Source organism: Solea solea, chromosome 11, assembly GCF_958295425.1.
Source record: "Solea solea chromosome 11, fSolSol10.1, whole genome shotgun sequence".
Classification (NCBI taxonomy): domain Eukaryota; kingdom Metazoa; phylum Chordata; class Actinopteri; order Pleuronectiformes; family Soleidae; genus Solea; species Solea solea.
This window is the reverse complement of record NC_081144.1, coordinates 11959147-11972119: the sequence shown is the minus strand read 5'-3', so window position 1 is coordinate 11972119 and position 12973 is coordinate 11959147. Positions and strand designations below refer to the sequence as shown.

The following is a 12973-nucleotide window of genomic DNA, read 5'->3' as shown; positions in this document are numbered from 1 at the left end:
GTAACTTCAAGAAGTGAAAATGGGGCATGGGTTTTTGTCTCCTCGTGTGGACTTTTCAATGTGATTACGATATTTTGTGAACAATGTAACATGACAAAACTCTTTACCTCAAAGTCAAAGATGTACAACTGCCTCATTATTTCAAAAAAGTCATGTTGCTTTCCGAGATGTTCTTGCAGTTACAAATGCGTGTCCCTCGATATTCTCAAAACTTTTTACTGTCAATAAAGTTAAGTTTATTGTAAAACTGCTTTTCTCTCGTTTGACTATGATGCCGTGATGTCTCACAGCCAAGTGGGACAAACAACTCGAATCGACCGTAAAACCAAATGACAGACTGCAGGCCACCATGCACCATGTTCACATTTTAATCTACATTCAAATTAATTAAAAAAAAAAGGAAATGTTGAATAAATAATTGTCAGTGACATAAATGTCAATAAATTAAAACAGGAGGATAAGTTAAATATCGCACCATACATTCATTTTTATAAAGAAAATCCACAATTTTCAAATCTGTCTCCCAATAAAATAACTGTTGCCTCAATCATTAATAATAAACTAAAATGGTGTCCATAGTGAGTGAACCCCAACACATTTGAAACAGCCACATGTTCACAAAGAATGGAGTTCATCTAAAAGTGTGACCTTTGAGTCTGTTTATGGTTAGTTCTGACAGTTGTTGCCTCCACAGTGGAAAATGTTTGGTTACTCCTACATACATCCAGGTGAAATTCAAGAGGTATATAAATAAACCCAAATCCTACAGTGTGAATGGCAACGGAAAGATGTCACCGATGAATAAACCAGCAGCAAAAGGAAAATCCCTGACTATGTTAAAGCCAAATATGTACAGTGTGTCCTTTCCCTTTTGCGCACAAAGTTATCTGCAGACGAGGTTTGAACTTCAGTGCAAACATCACCCCGAACCAAAAACATCTGGTTCATGAAGCATGGTGTAGATTTGTTTTCGTTTTATAAAAAGTGACATCCTTAAATGTCAACGTCTCATGAAAAACAACAACATAATCAACCACACCCAATGCACTGCTTCTGTGTCAGTTTACCGTTTGTCAGTCTGGCTTTCAATGTCTTAAAAACTATTTTTTTTTAATCAAACAGATTTGATTCAAAGAAAAAAAGACTGCTGTGTAACAACGCAGTGCACACAGGCTTTTTACAGCTAATTTAAAGACTCTGCAACAACTTGAGAAATGTTCGTACTTGTGGCAGGTGCAACTTTACACGTGTGAGAAAATAATTTGCTTATCCCAGTGTGAGAGGCACATGTCAATTTACATTCCCAAAGAAGTGAATAACACCTTATCTTATCGTATCTGCCGATATTCACATGCTGCATTCAAGTTCTACTGGAAAATCAGACATCTGAGTGGTTTGCAAATTTCTAAAACAGCTGGAAATGTTATCCAGAAGTCAAAAAATGCGATCACACACATATTACAAATGGATAAAGCAAATTGTGCAGTATTTTTAAGCATCAAATTAATGTTTCACTTAATTTGTAATTCAATGGCACTTCAGTCACTTAATAGTGATCAGTTTCAGTTTGTCAAATGGCTCTCTGTTTACAGTTATTTTAAGTGAAATGGTTTGTAGTTTTCGACGACTGCTGATAAAATGGGTATTCTCAGACATGGCACAGGCATTTTTCACTATTTTCAATCTAATACTGACTTTAGTTATTTTGTCAGATAACATACTAGCTTTCATAACACTAAAATAAAAAAATGTCAATTTAAAGTGTACTGCCTTCTGAAACGGTATAGTAGCTCATACTCAAACTCGTGTGCAAGACGTTGAGCCTTTTTGTTGGTTAAGGCATGTTCACCCACTCTTCCTGCAAGTCACCTTAACATCTTCCCACAGATTACTTTATGATGTTCAAGTCAGGAAAGCAACAACTAAAGTGTCTAAGTGAATAAATAAATAAGTAAGAAAGCAAGTTCACATTGGACCATTTAGAATAATAAGAGGTAGAGGACTGGTCTGTAAATGTGTTTGTAGAATGTTTACATATAACAGTAAAAGTGGCGTCACGTTGAGACTTTAGGTGGGTGTCTGGAAAAGAGAGGGGGCCTAAGGTTAAGGATATGAAATGGTCTGGAGGTGCAGTAGGGTTGGAGGTTTGAGCAAGAGCATGGAGGGATTTATGAATGTTATGAGCAATATTTTGAAGTCACCTCCGGATCTAATAAGTAGCCACTGGAGGGATGTGAGGATGCACAATGTGGAGAAGGGAGAGGGCTATACATAGATGAAGAACAAAAAATGCTAAAAAATGACATGTAAAAGAACAAGGAGGCAGAAATCTAGGAAGGAGAAGATAAAAGTGTGATTTAAATGTCCAGTGTGCAACATTTAGGGGGGTTTCGACAGAGATCGAGTATACTCACCCATAAGAGGGCTCGTGAACATGTTTAACTGCTTTAAAATAAAAACCCTTTGGTTTTCCAAGCCTTGAAATGTGAATGAAACACACAGGTCACAGGTTTACAGCAGCTTAGAACAGTCAAATCAGCGAGAGTGTGTGTTTTTTGTTTTCAAGTGGAAGCTTCCTTTGCAAGCATAGAAGAACAACATCCTTTCTGGTGTGCGAGGGCAACCGTAGATTCCTGACACACTTTGGAGAGGAAGGACTGAGCCGAGGAGTCACCAATAAATGACACAAATTCTTTCACACTGGACAGTTGGCAGTTGAAGGTCTCTGAGGGGAAACCATGGGCTTTATTTTGGCCAGTTAGGTATATGAATTAATGTGGTGGTTTAGGTTTTTATGTTTAAATGTATGATGTAGGAAACTGAAGGAATTCTTCTTATTATTCTTCCTCAAAGTAAATCACCTTTTTGAGGCATTTCCACTTCCCCAAAACTCATGGATTTCTGCGACCGTATCAGACCTGGTGTAAATTTACATCTGATAGTGGTTCGGGGAATGTGCATAAAAAATTGGAAGTGGGCGGGGCTTACGAAAATGAAAATAAGCTTTCATTAGGTGACTTTCTCTTGTGTTTCACGTACATGAATGGAGGTTGATACACATGCTAATCATGTCAGGACGGTCATAAAAGTCAAAAAATTTGACGTAACTTCTACAGGACGGCCGCCATCTTGGGTTGAACGGCCATTTTTGGGCGATTTTGGCCATTTCGCACCAATGGTATTTGAATGAACTTGTCCTAGAGCTTTTGTGTGATCACCTTCAATCTTGGTGCGGTCACTGTAGACAAGTTGAGGAGCTTACGATGCTTATGGTTGGTCACATGGCGTACGTGAATGGGGGGCGGCAAAGTTGGCGAAAAGTTAGAATTTCTCGCAACACAACAAAACTCTTAACTTTGTGATGGAAGGTCCAATCTCAACCAAACTTGCAATGATAGATGGGCTAGTGCTGAAGACGTCTATGTTAAAACTGTCAAGTTTGAAAACATCGCCTCCTGGTGGTGGCAAAAAAATAACAATTTCGGAAATAACTTTTACAGAGATCATCGTATCCAAGTCGAAATTGGTGAAAACACTCAAAACACATGGTAGATGATGCGTGCTGAATATGATAGCAGATATAACGGTGTTGCCTTGGCAACGGTGTAGTTGGATTTTTGCGACAAAAAAACAAACTGCTACAACTTCGCGAATCAAGGTCCTATCCGAACTAAACTTGCTAGGATTGGCCCTGAAGTCTATATGAAAATATTAAATTTCAAAAACACTTCACAACACCTTCAAACTTGGTGAGGTCACTGTAGACAAGTTGAGGATCTAAAGTTGCTGGAAGTTTTTTAAAATGTCGCATGGCGTACGAGATTGGGGCACCAAAGTTGGCGATGATTCCGATTTTTCACAACAGACAATGAAACTCTTATAACTTTGCAATGGAAGGTCTGATCCCAACCAAACTTGCTATGATTGATGATGGGTCGTTGCTGAAGACAACTTTGTTGCTGAAACCGGTACATTTTGAAAACAGCTCCTCCTGGTGGAAGCAGAAAATACTAAAAAAAACAGGAAACAGGAAGTACCCTATAACATTGCGCAGGGCCCTCAAGTTTAAACCCGTTCAGAACCACTTGCGGTACTAGTTTTTAAATTCCTTTGTTCCATATAACACAAATCATTAAAACCAATTCAATTTGTGGACAAAACAAGACATTTGAGAACATTATTTCCAGGTTTGAGAAACAATGATCAACATTTTTCAACATTTTCTGGTCCAAGGAATCGAATAAAATAATTGACTGGTGAATTGATTAGAGAGAAATTTAAAAAAAAAAAAAATTAAAAATCAGCCCCCTTCTCCACAAAAGCATCATCACAACCAAAATTTCAGTCATCTCTTCTTCCTGTCAAATTCATGATGCACTGGAAGAGACTGGAAGAATTGTCTCCTCGCCCCTCTCTCCATCTTGGGTCACCAGTGTTTGCAGCTTGCAACAAGCCACTGACTTCTTTTGACCTTGCGGTTGTTCCAAGTCTGATCTTTACTTTGGGAAACATCTTGTACATCTGTGCCTCACACTTTGGTGTTTTATTTAACTGTTGAATATTTTCCTACACTAATGTGTGGAGTGTTATCTTGCTGTGATTCATCACATCACGTACCTGAGGCTGAGAAATATTAGCATTGCATGTGTGGCTGCTTATATTGCTGCTGGTGTTAATGGTACTGCCACAATGTTCAAATAACTATTTGAATAGCACTTTTCAAAACAACTCTACAAAGTGCTTTCCATAGTATAAAAAGACAACCTTTAAGCGTAAAATGGTAAAGACAGAATTTAAAGATAAAATGAAAAGCCAGATGAAATAAAAAATACATCTGTAGTTAAATGAAGGCATTATAAAGCAAAGTAGTCTAATATTCAGTGGCATATTTTTATGCATTAGCCATATTTAGTGTTAGTGGCTAGAAGTAAGGAAGTTTTGAGATCGTGGCAAGTAGCAGCATCACCATCCACTGTAGCATTCCCTGCTTTACACATCCATATAGAGTTTGAGTTTTCTGGTTAAAATCAACCGAATACTTGGAGCAGTGTCTAAGGTGCCAAGTCTACAGTAACAGATCATTGCAATTCATTTTAAATTCCACATCTTTAAGTTCAAAGCACTAAGTTGTCAAAATAACACTCATCACAGAATCAGTGAAAAAATACAAGTCAACCATAAAGTTAAGAACAAAAGTTTTACTTGATATAAAGGAAGGCAATAAATACAAGTTTTCAATGTCTAACATTACAGGCTGAAAGTCGTAGTGTCTGTACACCATCACCATCTACAAGTGATGTGATTTACACTACAAACTTGTCCATTCAAATCCTTTGTTTAGGAGGAAAATACATGCATATCATGACAAGCCGAGTCACAAAATCAGATGGATCCTTGTCTGATTTTGGAAACTGCACAGCCATGGTATGTCACTCAGTCAGGATCTGTGGCCAGATTTCCTCACACACAGAGAAGAAGGGGAAGGACGAAATGCCTTGCCATGTTACGAGTCGACTCAATTTACCTTGTTCTCTGCTGTGTGAAGAAGACCCAGCTCATAAAATCTTGACTGATTTAAAAATTGAGCAAATACATAAATCAAACATCGATGCTGTTGGGTCATGCAGAGGGCTTGCGATCTTTTACAGACTGAAACAGGCTGAAAGTAGCAGTGTCTGTATTTTAGTGTGGTGATGCATCACTGGTAAATTTTTTTTGCCAAAAAAATCTCGATGACCATGTCCTGTTGGGCAGAGTGACGTAGCAGCCATTGAGGCATGTGTACAGTTTGGCAAGGTCCAACATCTAACAAAAAAAATCAAATAAATAAGAGACATTTTAGTATTAAGTAAATATGGATAAAACATATTGAGTATCATCTGAAAGAACGTACCTGAAGACATCCCGTGGAAAAGGTTGGTTCATCTTGGGCGAAGTCCTCGTCGCAGAAGGGTCGGTTCATCTTGGGCGAAGTCCTCGTCGTAGAAGGGTCGGTTCATCTTGGGCGAAGTCCTCGTCGTAGAAGGGTCGGTTAATCTTGGGCTAAGTCCTCGTGGTAGAAGCGTCGGTTCATCTTGGGCGAAGTCCTCGTGGTAGAAGCATCGGTTCATCTTGGGCTAGGTCATCACCGCAGCCATCCAGGACGGGACTTCTCCAGGTTGTGATGTCCAACATGGTGTCCTCTGATCCAGGAATGTGCTGCAGCCTTCATCTCTTCAAAACAAGGAAGAATTTGATAAGTCACAAGAAAAGAATAAGTAAACAAATGACAAATCTTCAGGTAGCTCACCTGGTCAAGTGTGACAGGTCCTCACATCCAGTCAGAGCTCACCGATGGATGCCCTCCCTAACCTATACCTGCCTTTCCTGTCCTACACTGACAATTACAGGCAATCTTTGCCAGCCATTTGGGATGATGCTAACCCCAATGTCTTCGTTGGCTGCATGAAAAACTGTAAATCTCCCAGTTGCCCAGACAAACGTTCCTTCTGATTCCGTAGCCTCGCCACAAAAAGGTCCTCTGCTGAAACCCTCATTTTGCTAAGCATGAAATCAATTCCACTTTCCTGTCCTCAGATCTCATTTTCTCTCCCTGAAGCCTTTCAACAGCCATTGCTGTTGTAACATCTGCAAGAGGCAGCAGTTTCACAATTCAGAGCTTCTCGTGTGTTTAGCAAGACATGGCACCAGAGTATTGACAAAGCAGACACCTGAAAATGCTTGACCCCAATTTAAACAAATGCTTCACCGTCTACAAGTGATGTGATGTGATTTACACTACAAACCTGTCCATTCAAATCCTTTGTTTCAGAGGAACATACATGCATATCATGACAAGCCGAGTCACAAAATCAGATGGATCCTTGTCTGATTTTGGAAACTGCACAGCCATGGTATGCCACTCAGTCAGGATCTGTGGCCAGATTTCCTCACACACACAGAGAAGGGGAAAGACAAAATGCCTTGCCATGTTACGAGTCGACTCAATTTACCTTGTTCTCTGTTGTGTGAAGAAGACCCAGCTCATAAAATCTTGACTGATTTAAAAATTGAGCAATTAAATAACTCAAACATCGATGCTGTTCGGTCATGCAGAGAGCTTGCGATCTTTTGCATGGTTTCCCGAACATTTAGAGGTCAGGTTACTGACCCCAAGAGTGTCAAACTCAAGTTTTTTCTGTCCTAAACTGATGAACCATTTGGGTAAATTAGATCAAGCATTTAAAAGGTGTTTACATTGTTAGTAGTCTAATGACACTTCTTACCCAACACATGAAGACGCAGTGAATCAGGATACGGCTACCTTTAGCAGATGCAACAGCAGCAGTGGGTGGTGGAAGGCTGCAGGGAGAAAAAAAATTGATATGGAGACAAGTTGGAGGAATCATTTAATGCATAGCTCAACAAGAGTTAAAGCAGAGAGAAACTTTAGGGCAAGTCTATAAAAATCAAGAAGAGGACACTTGTTCGCTAAAATAGCTAGTGTATGGTGAGGTGTCAACCCTATGCTCTATCAAAAATCGCACTTTGGGCAAGCCATAAAGTCCTATCATTTCAACCAGCTGCCAGCTTTGCAAATCAGAGGCAAATGACCACTTGTGTTTACACGTTTACATGATCACTGTTAACCACAAAGCTCCAGACACCAAGTCAATCCAAGAAACAAATCAAATAACAAAAAATTAATTAAAAAGCTGCAGCTGCTCACTCCTACTACAAGAGGGTACTTGCACAACAGTCTTTAACATGAAGCCAACTTCTGTCTGATTTCTGTCTGAATTCAGCCAACAGAATAAAGGTTTTATTTCAAGTCATCGTATCGAAAGATAAAAAGTTCAAACTTTTGGCGCAACTTTCACTTAAATAATCCGAGTTGTCTCTCTCTGCCTGGTTTGTGTCCTCCTAAAGAAAAGAAACACGCTCTAATCCTGCAACCTATAATCTCATTTATATAGAAACTATGCAGGATAGCCCTGCATCCCTAAGGCGAGTAACGCATAGTTTTGCAGGGGAAGATAAAAATCCCCTGCTGGGAGGCCTCCCAACATGACGCGCAAAAAGACTATGAACACAAAAAGGTTCAACTCCTTTAGAGGGAAATAAACTTGGCAGAGTGAGACAAGTCAGCATTAATATTGAATGTGATTTCAGTTAGCGACTACAAAGGCTGATGGCAGTGCGTAAAGTTTAAGACTTAAATGGATATCAAAATGTGCCAACAAATGCCAGATTTAAAGTATATCATAACATTATCCATGGGCTGAATAACACCTCCAATCTAATGTGACTACACTTGCATAAAAATCAAAAGTTAAGTTTCATAATCAAATCAGGAAACAGCTATCTTATCAAAGCAATTACCAGTTGAGAATAAAGGAAGACCTGGTCTAGCTCATCATAATCAATTACTACATTTTTAAAGCACTTTGAAAGAACTTTAAACAAGCTACAGTAAACTTTGATGCATTTACTAATGATTCATCAGCTTTTGTGTTTGTCAACAGTCCAAGTTGCAACTATGATATCTGAGATTGAAGACCAAAATTAAATTTTTAAATTAAAGCCATTTCAAAATAAGGTACCAGAATTTCCTGCAGAAATTAGACACCTCAAGACCACTCAACTTTAAAATCATCCATTTAAGTTGAGACTAAAAAAGGGACTAAATCCGACACACAGGACAGACAGACGGATACCAGACACACGAGACAGAGACCAAACAGAAAGACACACAGGACAGACCAGCGAGAAAGATACAGTGACACATGCCATAACAGCAGTCTTGGCATGTGTCAGTGTGTAAATAAAGGCCTTTGCACTCAGTAACGCAAAACAAAAAAATTAGACTATTGTAATGCCATTGTGTCAGGCATTGTAAATGTTTAGATGCAAATTAATTTATAAATTAAGTGGACACGATTTACCCACAAAGATCATGTGGCAAAGGCCTTTAATACTTACCTGAAATGTAAAAATTTGACCTGTTTTTGAAAGAATTTGAATTTGCTTGTTGTTTAATTAGTGTGCATCTTGCCAGTCTTGCAGCATAAATTTTGTTCACCTTTCTGGTGCAGTAAAGTCAATTGGAGTGTTAGTCTTGGTCCAAAGGTCAGATAAACGTCAGTCCAAGTCAGTCATCACACTCACACACTCCAAGTCAGTCATATCACACACACACACACACACACACACACACACACACACACACTCCAAGTCAGTCATCACACACACACACACACACTCCAAGTCAGTCATCACACACACACTCCAAGTCAATCACACACACACTCCAAGTCAGTCACACACACACACACACACACTCCAAGTCAGTCATCACACACACTCACACACTCCAAGTCAGTCATCACACACACACTCACACACTCCAAGTCAGTCATCACACACACACTCACACACTCCAAGTCAGTCATCACACACACACACTCCAAGTCAGTCATCACACACACACTCACACACCAAGTCAGTCATCACACACACACACACAAAATCAGTCATCACACACACACACACTCACTCCAAATCAGTCATCTCACTCACTCTCACACACACACACACACACACACTTAGTAGGAAAAACAGATCTGAAATTATAGACTGGCATAAACACCAAGACCAAGTACAGTCATGACACAGTGGCCATGAAGAATCAAGATTCAGGTCAGAGCAGGTATAGTAATGGCACAGCGGCCAAGCAACAAAGAAAAACTGCACTTAATATTTGAAATTAAACTAAAACGCAATCTAATTAGGATGGACATGCAGTGATGTCGGTGCTCCTCTTGACTGATGCTAGAAGAAAAGTACAGGTTAGTTCACTTACTGTGCATGGACGCGGAAGGCACCCATGTTTGCCTATGTAAAATGACTATACGCGCAAGGCCAGACGTACAATGACACAAGTAGGCCATGAAGGCGCGGGCACAGTTAGCGATGATGACCTACTTGCATTAAGGGACGTATGGCAATACAAAGGCAATGGCAGGACTGCCATCCAAAGCCAGGTACTATGTAGATCACCAGGATCTACTTTAACGTTCTAGGGCTAACGTTAGATTAATGGCCACGATGGAAAAGAGAGAGAGAGAAAAAAAAAAAGGCAGGAGAATAGAAATGTGGCCATGTTGGACAATGCAGAGAGATGTAGGCACAGCGGCCAAGAAAGAGTGGGGACACGGCGGCCACCCAGAATTAAAGCATGACACCTACAATTTGACGATCTTCATGAAGATCAATCTGGGGGAAAAAAAAAAGAAAAAAAAAAATGTTTGAGTCCAGTCTCCAGCCTTGACAATGTTCATACAGTTACAGGTGTAAAATAACTAGGTAAGGTGTTCTAGAATGTGTTTGTATGAGGTAAAGACATGGTTCACCCAGCCTGAGATATAAAGACTCACTTTCAGTGAAAACATTGCTGCCAGCACAAATTCTATTCTAACAAATTCTAATCTAAGAAATGAACATAATCACAAGTGATGTAGAATAAAGTTGATTAAGATTTAAGGAATGCCTTTTAAGTTCAAGTATACAAATGTCAATACCTCATACAGCTACATTCTTTAAAAACACAAAAAAACTTATATATATATATATATATACGCACACATATATATAATACGTATACATGTGTGATTAAATGAATATGATATATTGCCATCAGTTAAATACATTTTGAAAATTAGCCATAACATTTTCAATGATGTAGTAAATTATCTCTAAAGGTGTCACTCACCTTTTTTTGACAGCCTCAGGCTTTTGTATATGGCGGGTCCGACCAGGTCTCCGTGAGCAGGAAGCAGGTTGTTCCTTTAAAAAAATAAGTTTGTATTTTAATGGCGACATTAGAAGTTTAGAATTATAAAAGACATGTATAACCCTGAATCTCTTTTTAAATATTTAACATAAAAAAAAACAAGTCTTTCCAGTGAAAAACTAAATAGAAATGACCATGAGTGGAACAGTGAGCTAACATAGCACAGCAGCCATTTTAACTTGTTTTTAGTCTTGTTTTGTCTATTTTGATAATGGATTGGTTTATATGTAAGCCCATATCCACCACTTGATGAAAAAAAATTATGAGATACTAAGTGATAATTATGAGATACTAAGTCGAAATAATGAGATAAAAAGTCTAAATTGTGAGATTAAAAAAAGGCGAAATTGTGAGATAAAAAAGTCATAATTGTGAGATAAAGTCGAAAATTGTTAAATAATAGAATCCAGGCTAGCAACGTTAGCTTCTTTATTAACAGGCTGCAGGTAAAAATACACCGCCAACAACAGACTCAGCTTCTTCTACACTTCCCTCAAGAGCCCCGTGTGGTCTGTAAGCGCCCCCTATAGACACGAACAGGTTACAACACCCTGTGAACATCAGTGGCAACACAATACAAAAGTACCTTCTTCTCACTCTACTTTTAAACACCACAAGTTGCTTCTTGCTTAAAATCCTTTCAAGCGTGCGCTTGCTTAGTAGAATCCCATGTGAACCCACAAGCAAATGAAGGATTTAATTTGTTGTAAAGCCACGTTTGAAGTAGTCCTCAATATACTCGCAATCCATGTCTGTGTCAGTCTGCCCACACCACACATGAGCTACTATTGAACTGCTGACTTTGAAATGGGCTTCCATAGGTTTAAGTGTTTGAGTATCAGATTTTTTTTTATTTTGTTAAACGCAAATATTAACTAATTTCTATTTAATAACTTAAGAATATAACTGAATTTAGAAACAGTGAACAACATTTAACATTTTATGGACCAATCATGAAAATCAATCACAGGTTAATGAAAATAGAAATTAGTTGCAGCACCATTTAAACCAATGATTTAACTGCTGTAACCAGACAAAACGGCTGCCAATTCAGATAACTGGCCGATAATGAGGCACAGCTTGAGCTAAGTTTGAGCATACAATTCAGCAAACATTGTCACCATTAAGATAACTTGACAAAAGTTACTCACCATTCTGGACGGGCCACCAATCTGGACCAGGCCGAACACGCCATCCTGGAGCGCCGTGCTGCGTTTTTATACAGGAGCTGATGCACGAGGCCACCTTTTCGGCGTCTGACGTCACGCCGCGGTAGTTTTTCCTTTTTTATTTCTCTTCTTTTTTAAAAGTTTCCTCCTTTTTTGAGGTTTTATGGCGGTTGGTGCATTACCGCCACAAGTTCCCTCCTCCCGGAACAGTTTCAGTAGTTAAGCAACACTTTTTTCGCGTCTTTTTTTTTTTCGTTTCACGGCTCGTGCAGTTTCTCTTCAAAGTAGCATCACGGGACTGTTGGCTGGATGAAGATTAAATAAGAAGAGGAGGAGGAAGCAATCAGCGGTCATCAGCTGACTGAAAAACACCTGCGTGAAGATGAGCAGGTGTGTTGTGTGTCACCAATCAATCAGTCTCCGCTTTATGCTTTTTCTTCTTCTTCTTCTTCTTTTCTGAGGTTTTATGGCGGTTGGCAAACAACGATTTGGTGCATTACCGCCACCATCTGGTATGGAGTGTATATAGACTATATACATGTATATCTATATATACAGATATACATAGGAAAGGCAAGTTTATTTGTACAGCGCCATTCTTACACAAAGCAAATATAGTGCTTTACGTAAATGCATTGGGAATTAAAACAAAATCAATTAAAAAAAATCAAGTAGCCTATAGATATAAAAACAGTTTAAAACATTAAAAACATTAAAAAAAATTAAATCAAACAGACAACAATTTTGCTGCATACTATAAAACACACAAAAACAACGATCTATATATGCATACATATACATACACCTATTTATATATATACACACAGACACAAACACACATCCTATATCCTCCCAATCAACAAGTAATATCTTGTAACACTCACTCCGGTACATCTACCAACTCCAATTCCTCATCAAGGTCTCTCAACTTTTTAATTATTACTTCTCTCTCTCTCTTTGGTATTTCTGACTT

At 38.8% G+C, this 12973-nt stretch overlaps 1 long non-coding RNA gene across 1 annotated transcript; it reads right to left on the bottom strand.

Moving 5' to 3' along the window:
* Positions 1 to 5183: 5183 nt before the first annotated feature.
* LOC131468090 (uncharacterized) lies at positions 5184 to 12440 on the bottom strand. Its single transcript, XR_009241672.1, has 5 exons — positions 11983 to 12440; positions 10751 to 10824; positions 6290 to 10254; positions 5894 to 6213; positions 5184 to 5805 (listed from the first exon to the last, which is right to left on the bottom strand). It is a non-coding gene; the product is annotated as an uncharacterized LOC131468090 (long non-coding RNA).
* Positions 12441 to 12973: the final 533 nt, after the last annotated feature.